Here is a 10483-nt window from a genome sequence, read left to right on the forward strand (position 1 = left end):
TTTTAAACCACTTCGGATACTATATCCAGGGTTTCCCACACATTCATTTCAACGTTTGACGTCACGCGCATACGTCATCATACATAGACGTTTTCAACCGGAAGTTTAGCGGGAAATTTAAAATTGCACTTTATAAGTTAACCCGGCCGTATTGGCTTGTGTTGCAATGTTAAGATTTTGTTAAGATCATCTTTGATATATAAACTATCAGACTGCGTGGTCGGTAGTAGTGGGTTTCAGTAGGCCTTTAACTTATCTTGCTGATTGTATTGTACCCGCACAGAAATATACGTTTAAAAAACGCTGGCTTATTAGTGATTCCCAGAGCCCCAAAAAAGTCTGCAGGCTCCAGAAAGTTTTCTACTCGGCCTCAAGTACTCTGCAATGTGCTACCGTTAGAGATGTTACCTCGTTAGAAGCATTTAAGTCCCGCCTTAAAACTCATCTATAGACTCAAGGCTTTAAATAGACAGTTGACGCGCCGCTTCTCTTTTTTGCCCACCTCTCCAGCATGAGAAGGTTAACAGGTGGCCACGTATAATCCCTAGAGAGGTACCAGTTTGGAGGACACACTAGCTGTTCTAAGTCGTGACTCGGGGCGAACCACTTCTTTATGACCTGGATGTAGACCTTCTACAAATCCTCTGCTTGCCTCCAAAGGACTGGACTCTCACATTATCATGAATCATTTGCGATAATTGTACCCACTTGGCACCCAGAAGGGGTGTCCCTACCTCTGTGGCCCCTTCTCAAAGTTTCTTCTTTTTCCCCATTTTGAGCTTTTGAGTTTTTCCTCACTCGGATGTGGGTTCAGATCAGGGGATGTGGTTGTGGTTTGTGCAGCCCTTTAAGGCACTTGTGATTCCCTAAGCTTCAATGCCTTTTCTTAGGGGCACTCACCTTTTGTTTATTTTTGGTGTAAGCATTAGACACCTTTTTACCTGCACACTGCCTCCCGCTGTTTCCGACATTTACAAAGCAATTAACTACCGGCTGCCACCTACTGATATATTACACGGTTACTCTGCCGAACTCTAGACAGCACAGACACTCAACAACAACACATAATTTGCAGACTATAATTACTGGTTTGCAAAAAATATGTCTAACCCAAAAAGGTGAAATTAGATAATCTCCCACAGTACACCAGACTGTATCTCACGGCACACTAGTGTAAAACACTGCTTTAGGGACTAACAATTAAATTAAATATACTTAGTGAGCACTTAAGTGTGGTTCGGTTAGCGTTCATTATTTTTATTGAGGGCCAAATACCTCACTCTGAAAGGAGAAATGCACTATTATTGGAATTCCGCCTATCATTCACAATTCCTATGTAAGACAAGACACTTTTTTTTTTTTTTTTTTTTAATGCATTCTAATTTGTAATATCCGGCTTGTATTACATGGCTGACTTTGCATTTTATTTGGGATTTCTTACATATTCTTTATTCTTGCACCTCAAAGAGGTTATTGTTTAGTGTTCATTAAGATTTTTAAATTTTGTTGACATTGTTTGAGTGTTTTCCATGCTTGTGTTGACATTTCCTTTCTGCCTTGATAGCTGAGGGCATTATAATCAGAAGGTTACACAAAAAAATAACATGTTCACATTTAATATTTGTTCTTCTGCTCCTTATTTTCCATAGGTCATAAAAAATATCAATAATTATTGATATTTACAAATTAAAAAGCTTACATCCTGATAAAGTTTATAGCTGCAGGCCTATGACGACTTCACTGAAATGTAATTGGCAACACAACCTACTGTATTTACGCTTCTGCGCTAACATTTAAAAGATCTTTTTAAACAGATTTTCACTCAGATTTTTATTGGGTTTCACTTGCATTTGGTGACATTTTGTACCGTGTTATGGTGCGCTGGTGCAGTTGACCTTCACACTTGCCTCACTGGGCATGATTCCGCTTGCAGACAGATGGTTCTTGGTCTGCCTGTTTAGTCAGGTCCCGGGTTTCAGAGGACTGCGGACACTTGACCAAACGAACCGTACTAACAGAACAAAACGCCAAAAATGACAAGTATGAACGCACCCAAATAAATCTAGAAACCGTGCCAAAAGACTTTTTTTACAAGTCAAGTGAAAATAGCTCATGTAAGCTAAAAGCAAAATTCTGCCGTCTGTCAGTAGTTTAAATGTGTGAATGGGTGAATGTGGAAAATAGTGTCAAAGCGCTTTGAGTTCCTTAAAAAAAAAAGGTAGAAAAGTGCTATACAAGTATGCCCCATTTACCATAAAAAGGCAGAGTTTCTGTTTTGTTCCTGGTTTTATTATAATTCAAAATCATACCGAATAGTATAATGAAAGAATCGTGTTGAATAGAGATGCAACGATTAGCGAAATGTGTATAGGCGTGACGTCATCACTGGTGTTTTTCGCATGTAAACAACATGTAAAGTGTGATAACATTTCCTCTTATTCTTGTTAAAAACATGAAAACCTTGCTTATTTTTCAAAGCAGACCTTATTTTTACAGCAGTACATGTGTGATACGCCGGCATTTAATGCGGAGGCATGACATCAGTCTGAGCCTCTGTAAGAGTGTTAGCTTGTCTTGTGTCTTGCTGGCTAGCTAACAAGTGTGAGACAAAGTTGTGCGAAAAATAACTTCAACCATCATTTTAGCCAAAGTCAGCCAGCTAAAATTTGTCTACATCAATTCAAATATATTTTAAAGCTGCGTCAATTTGCAAGGCCGTAAAAAAAGACACAGTAACAAACGTGAACTGCGCTCGTAGAGACAGACAGGCACCCATGTGGAGGTATCATAGGATTAATCATTCAATCTATTAAATAGACAACATTTTAAGAATTAATCAAAGATAGAATTCAACACATTGAGTCTATTAGAGTGTTAAAACTGCCAAGGGTTAATCAAGTCAACATACACTATATTGCCAAAAGTATTTGGCCACCCATCCAAATGATGAGAATCAGGTGCCCTAATCACTTGGCCCGGCCACAGGTGTATAAAATCAAGCACTTAGGCATGGAGACTGTTTCTACAAACATTTGTGAAAGAATGGGCAGCTCTCAGTGATTTCCAGCGTGGAACTGTCATAGGATGCCACCTGTGCAACTAATCCTGCCGTGAAATGTCCTCGCTCCTAAATATTCAACTGTCGGCTTTATTATAAGAAAATGGAAGAGTTTGGGAACAACAGCAACTCAGCCACCAAGTGGTAGGCCACATAAACTGACAGAGAGGGGTCAGCGGATAGTGCAAAGAGGTCGCCGGCTTTCTGCGCAGTCAGTTGCTACAGAGCTCCAAACTTCATGTGACCTTCCAATTAGCCCACGTACAGTACGCAGAGAGCTTCATTGAATGGGTTTCCATGGCCGAGCAGCTGTATCTAAGCCATACATCACCAAGTCCAATGCAAAGCGTCGGATGCAGTGGTGTAAAACACGTCGCCACTGGACTCTAGAGCAGTGGAGACGTCTTCTCTGGAGTGATGAATCACGCTTTTCCATCTGGCAATTTGATGGACCAGTCTGGGTTGGAGGTTGCAGGAGAACGGTACCCTGTGGGAACAGTTTGGAGCGGGCCCCTTCCTCTTCCAACATGACCGTGCATCAGTGCACAAAGCAAGGTCCATAAAGACATGGATGACAGAGTCTGTTGTGGATGAACTTGACTGGCCTGCAGAGTCCTTACTTGAACCCGATAGAACACCTTTGGGAGAATTAGAACGGAGACTGAGAGCCAGGCCTTCTCGACCAACACCAGTGTGTGACCTCACTAATGCGCTTTTGGAAGAATGGTGGAAAATTCCTATAAACACACTCCGCAACCTTGTGGACAGCCTTCTCAGAAGAGTTGAAGCTGTAATAGCTGCAAAAGGTGGACCGACATCATATTGAACCTACGGGTTAGGAATGGGATGGCACTTCAAGTGCATATGTAAGTCAAGGCAGGTGGCCAAATACTTTTGGCAATATAGTGTATCAGTGTGCAGTTTTTTTAAACATAACACAATGTTTTTCTTTTTGAGGAAGTTAGATTTTGTGTTTTATTGTTTGTCTTCATTGCTGCTGTTTTAACGGTTTTTAATACATAAAGAAGGTTAATTGGTTTTTTTTTAGCACTTGGCCTTTCCTTTCTTTTGAATGGAAATATTTAAATATTAATTTTAATGTTTAACAGCTGAATGAGCAGGTATAAAAACATATTTATGAATGAATTAAGCCATCTTCGTTGTTCGAAAGCATATGCCTAAAATAACTTAAGCTGCATTTAAAAGTTGATGGAACAATTAGAGCCTTTAAATATGTGTATGGTTCATTATCGGATTAGTCGACTAATTGTTAAGATAGTGGTTGACTAATCGACTATCAAAATTTTTAGTTGCAGCCCGAGTGTTGAAACGAGAATCGCTTCTGAATCGAATCGTCACCCAAAGAATCAGAATCCAACCGTGAAGTGCATAACCAGAGAACCACCTGTATTGCGTAGATTGGGTTTAAAACAAGTGTCATCTCTCCTAAGCATTAAGCTGCACAGGAGCCATGAAAGAGGTAAGTGTGGCTCATATCAGACCATCACACAACCGTCCAAGCACTTCTACGCTTTGCTATGCTGGGAATGTTTATTTCTGCCCGTCTGGAGCGACTTGCCAAAACAAACTCAAGTTCTTACAAGATGGAATGTGACCCGATGTAGGAAATGCACACTGCAAATGTAGCAAAAACCTTTGGGGGTGAAATTGAACTTCTCAGGTGTCGTTCTTCAAGCATAAAAGGAAATCATTCTGTGCAGGTTTTATTTTGGGGGCAGCTTTTTGCAACGTTGATTCCAAAAAGATGAGCCTCAACAGGAGAGAAGAAATTGAATATACACCTGAAGAAACTTGGCCTATCAGTCAAAGCAGTGGTGCTCCTTACATGCCACTTGTCAAAGGTTAGTTAGTTAGTTTCAGTTTATTTCAAACAGGTTGTGTTATTTTAAACATGTGAAACTGGTTAGCTTCTTTTTACACATGTGCAACAGCGAAGACGGTTCAAAAAGTGAGACACATCTGTAATCTTCTGTCATTGCAATTAAAGCAGTTACCGTCAATTCCGGACTATAAGACCCTACTTTTTGCCTCTGCTTTGGACCCTGCGGCTTATAAAACGGTGCGGCTAATTTATAGATTTTTCTTCGCTGGCAGCCATAAGGCAAATAGATATAACAAAAAAACAAGCAAATACACTGTAAAACGTGCTATTGTTTGTGCTATGGCACCATCTTTTGGACAAGTTTGCTCTCTGTAGGTGCTGCAGTGCTCTTCTGTTTAGAGTTTTGAACTGGAAGTACAAGTGCCGTTCCGTCCTCTTAAGTTGTCCGTAACAGTTCCACTCGAAAAGATTCTTCATTCATCACTCCAAGTTTAATTACAGTTAATATAAATAAATAAATGATAAATGGATTATACTTGTATAGCGCTTTTCTACCTTCAAGGTACTCAAAGCGCTTTGACAGTATTTCCACATTCACCCATTCACACACACATTCACACACTGATGGCGGGAGCTGCCATGCAAGGCGCTAACCAGCAGCCATCAGGAGCAAGGGTGAAGTGTCTTGCCCAAGGACACAACGGACGTGACTAGGATGGTAGAAGGTGGGGATTGAACCCCAGTAACCAGCAACCCTCCGATTGCTGGCACGGCCACTCTACCAACTTCGCCACGTTTATCTTAGAAAGAGATAAATATTTGAGAAAATACCGCTGTACCCGTATCTTTTGATGTGCCTTTGTTACGGCCGTAGCTGAAGAAGGGTCCGGCACGCAACAGGTAGGGCTGGGCGATATATCGAATATACTCGATTAGGGTTGTATGATATACCGGTATTAGTATAGTACAGCAATACTAATTAATAATTTTTGGTACAATACCATCTCTGAAAAGTACCGGTCCCGCGTCGAAGTCATGTCGTGTCATTGCGGGTTTGCAAGCAGAGGGGCATGTTCGGCAGCGCATAATCACAGAGTACTAACAAGCAGACAGTGTGTAGACAGAAAAGGGAGAATGGACGCATTTTGGCTTAAAAACAAAGGATAAAGGTGAAGTTATAACACTGAAACACCCTCTGGAAGAGGTGCTTTAAGACATGGCTAGCTAGCTAGCTAGCAGCTAAAGTCCATCTGCCGTCGGGAGTGTTTTAGCTACTTCTAAATCACTAATCCTGGTCTCCATGGCGACAAATAAAGTAAGTTTCACTACACACTATAGCTCACCGGCGTCAAAATGTAAACAAACACCATTGGTGGATCGATACCTAACATCCACTGTAATGATATCAAGTACAAGTACGTATCAAGTCGATACTACTATGTTTATGTCGATATTTTTTGGCATCACAACATCTTCTTTCGTTTTTTCAAAATTTATATTATGTTTATAAACTCAAAAAATATGTCCCTGGACACATGAGGACTTTGAATATGACCAATGTATGATCCTGTAACTACTTGGTATCGGATTGATACCCAAATTTGTGGTATCATCCAAAACTAATGTCAAGTATCAAACAACAGAAGAATAAGTGATTATTACATTTTAACAGAAGTGTAGATAGAACATGTTGAAACAGGAAGTAAGCACATATTAACAGTAAATGAACAAGTATATTAATAATTAATTTTCTCCCCACTTGTCCTTAATAATGTTGACAAAATAATAGAATGATAAATGACACAATATGTTACTGCATATGTCAGCAGACTAATTAGGAGCCTTTGTTTGTTTACCTACTACTAAAAGACAAGTTGTCTAGTATGTTCACTATTTTACTTAAGGACTTAACTGCAATAAGAAACATATGTTTGATGTACCCTAAGATTTTTTGTTAAAATAAAGCCAATTATGCAATTTTTTTGTGGTCCCCTTTATTTAGAAAAGTAATGAAAAGTACCGAAAAAAATTTAGTACTGGTATTGTTGCAACACTATACTCGATATATTGCAGGTTTGTCTCTGTGCGATGTAGAAAATGACTATTTTGTGAGTATTCGAGTATACGTTCTCACGCAGTTGCTTTTAGCTGCAGGCATTACACTACAGTCTTTTCTCAGTCTTTCTTGTCTCTCTTTCTCACAGAGACATAAATGTATTAATGCAGTATGAACAAGAATGTTTTAAAGTAGACACAGAATCATCATACTGGTGTGATTATATGCATCAAGTGTTAATTCAAGGCTAAAGCAAAATATTGAGATATATATCGTGTATCGTGACATGGCCTATAAATATCGAGATATTAATAAAAGGCCATACCGCCCAGCCCTAGCGGGGAAGGGAACTTATTTTTGGTTCACCAGCTAGCAGCTAACTATGTATCTTCATATTAGGAAAGTACAAATAAACAGTATTAATGATAACTATAGTAAAACTCCCAAAATTTCTTAAAATCCTTTTAAAATTAAAATAATTAGCTTGCTAGTTTAAATGCTAACATGAAAACAAAAGACAGAGTGTTTCCCCATTAAGAAACGACATACAGTCATGGCCAAAAATATTGGCACACCTGCATTTCTGTCAGATAATGCACCACTTCTCCCAGAAAATTGTTGAAATTACAAATGCTTTGGTATTCACGTTTATTTATTTTGTTTGCATTGGAACAACACAAAAAAAAAAAAAAAGCCAAATCTGGTATTATTTTACATTGAACTCCAAAAACGCACCCTCAACTTAATATTTGGTAGCACACCCTTTGGAAAAAATAACTGTAATCAATCGCTTCCTGTAACCATCAATGAGTTTCTTACACCTTGCTACCGGAATTTTGGATCACTCTTCTTTTGCAAACTGCTGCAGGTCTCTCAGATTTGAAGGGTGCCTTCTCCCAACTGCTGTTTTTAGATCTCTCCAGGACTTTGTCTTAGGCCATTTTTGTGTGCTTTTTGAAGTATGCTTTGGGTCATTGTCCGGCTGGAAGACCCATGAGTCATGATCTCTGACGGAGACCCAGCTTTCTGACACCGGGCCCTACATTATGCCCCACAATTATTTGGTAGTCCTCAGATGTCATCTTGCCATGCATCACACAGTCAAGGCATACTACCAGAAGCAGCAAAGCAACCCCAAAACATCAGTGAACCACCGCCACGTTTGACTGCAGGGATGGTGTTCTTTTCTTTGAAGGCCTCATTTTGTTTTCTGTAAACAGTGTGATGATGTGCTTTACCAAAAAGCTCCACAGGACATTCTCTCAGAAGGATTTTGGCTTCCTCAGTTAAGTTTTTGCAAACGCCAGTCTTGCTTTTTTATGTGTTTGTGTCAGCAGCGGAGTCCTCCTGGGTCTCCTACCATAGCGTCACTTTTCATTGAGATGATAGTGCCAGATGACACTGTTGTACCCTGTGTCTGCAGGTCAGCTGGAATTTGTTTGGAAGTGGATCCAGGTTCTTTATCCACAATTCTAACAATCCTTCGTTGCAGTCTTTCATTAATTTTTCTCTTCTGTCCACGTCCAGGGATCAGTGTTTCCCATAAACTGCCAAGATACCTGTGGTGGTGGGGGCGTGGCTGTGGGTGTGGCTATAGGCGTGGTCACCATGACATCATCGAGTAATTTGCATAACTTACTATAATGATATGATTTTCTCTAAAAAGGCTCAAAAAATGTATACTTACTAATTAATAATAACAGTTTGGTTTTAAACGTCCATCCATCTATCCATTTTACAATATAATTCAATCAATCAATCAATGTTTATTTATATAGCCCTAAATCACAAGTGTCTCAAAGGGCTGTACAAGCCACAACGACATCCTCGGTACAGAGCCCACATACGGGCAAGGAAAACTCACCCCAGTGGGACGTCAATGTGAATGACTATGAGAAACCTTGGAGAGGACCGCATATGTGGGTAACCCCCCACCCCCCCAATTACAACACTTTATGTACATATTTATATACAGATTTGAACAATAAGTTATTCACTGAAATATATTTATTAATTGTGGTTCTTACAAAAAATATATCTTATAAAAATATCAAAGCTAAAATGTCTCTTAAAGCTCTGCCCCTTTAATTAGTGCATACTAAATAATTTAACTTTAGCCTACTACTACAACCATATTATTTACCAGCAACATAAAGTGAAACAGAGGCAGAGGTGTCCTGCCACAGCCAGCAACAAATAAACAGAAAACAGTAGTGGTGGTAGATAGACACAAAGCTTCATCAAACATCTGATCCACTGAACAAAGTGCTCCAAAAATCTTGATCCTACACTTCTCTTTTGTAAAGTAAATCTGAACAGCCGACATGGGCATCTACATCAACTATATGATTTGCCTGAGAAGCTGGACAGGACAACAACAAAACAAAACAAAAATTGTTTTAATTTAAATAATAAAAAAAAAAAATTGTGGCGGCCTTAAATCTTTCGTGGCGGGCCGACACAAATAAATGAATGTGTGGGAAACACTGGGGATGTTAGCTACAGTGCCATGGGCTTTATACTTCTTGATGGCATTGCACACAGTAGACACAGGAACATTTAGATCTCTGGAGATGGACTTGTAGCCTTGAGATTGTCAGTGCTTTTCCACAATCTTGGTTCTCAAATCTTCTGAGAGTTCTTTGCTCTTCTTTCTTTTCTCCGTGCTCAGGGTGGTACACACAACACAAAGGTTGAGTCAACTTTTCTCCATTTTAACTGGCTGCAAGTGTGATTTCTATATTGCCAGCACCTGTTACTTGCTACAGATTAAAGGTGCATCACATGCTTAGAATAAAACTATTTCTTACAATATTGAAAAGGTGCCAATAATAAATAAATAAACATGTGAATACCAAAGCATTTGTAATTTCAACAGTTTTCTGGGAGAAGTGGAGCATTATCTGACAGAAATGCAGGGGTGCCAATATGTTTGGCCATGACTGTACTTCAATCTAAACTTGTATAAACACATTACTGTCTGAGCAACTAAGATATTTATTTGTGTACATTAAAAATACAAGTTGTGCTCTCTTAAAAACACAGTGATCCTTCTATACGCAGAGGAATACTAGACCCTGTGTAGTAGTACTTTTAACTTTAACTTTTAACATACCTTGATAATATTGACAACCATGACACTTTTGGTTTGCGTTTTTTCCCATTATATTTTAAATTGTAATACTAACCGCTAGGGCTGTGAATCTTTGGGTGTCCCACGATTCGATTCAATATCGATTCTTGGGGTCACGATTCGATTCAAAATCGATTTTTTTTTTTTCCAATTCAACACGATTCTCGATACAAAAACGATTTTTTCCCGATTCAAAACGATTCTCTATTCATTCAATACATAGGATTTCAGCAGGATCTACCCCAGTCTGCTGACATGCAGGCTTGTAAAAAGCTTTTATAATTGTAAAGGACAATGTTTTATCAACTGATTGCAATAATGTAAATTTGTTTTAACTATTAAATGAACCAAAAATATGACTTATTTTAATCTTTGTGAAAATATTGGCCACAG

The sequence above is a fragment of the Entelurus aequoreus genome, linkage group LG06 (genome assembly GCF_033978785.1).
Source record: "Entelurus aequoreus isolate RoL-2023_Sb linkage group LG06, RoL_Eaeq_v1.1, whole genome shotgun sequence".
Classification (NCBI taxonomy): domain Eukaryota; kingdom Metazoa; phylum Chordata; class Actinopteri; order Syngnathiformes; family Syngnathidae; genus Entelurus; species Entelurus aequoreus.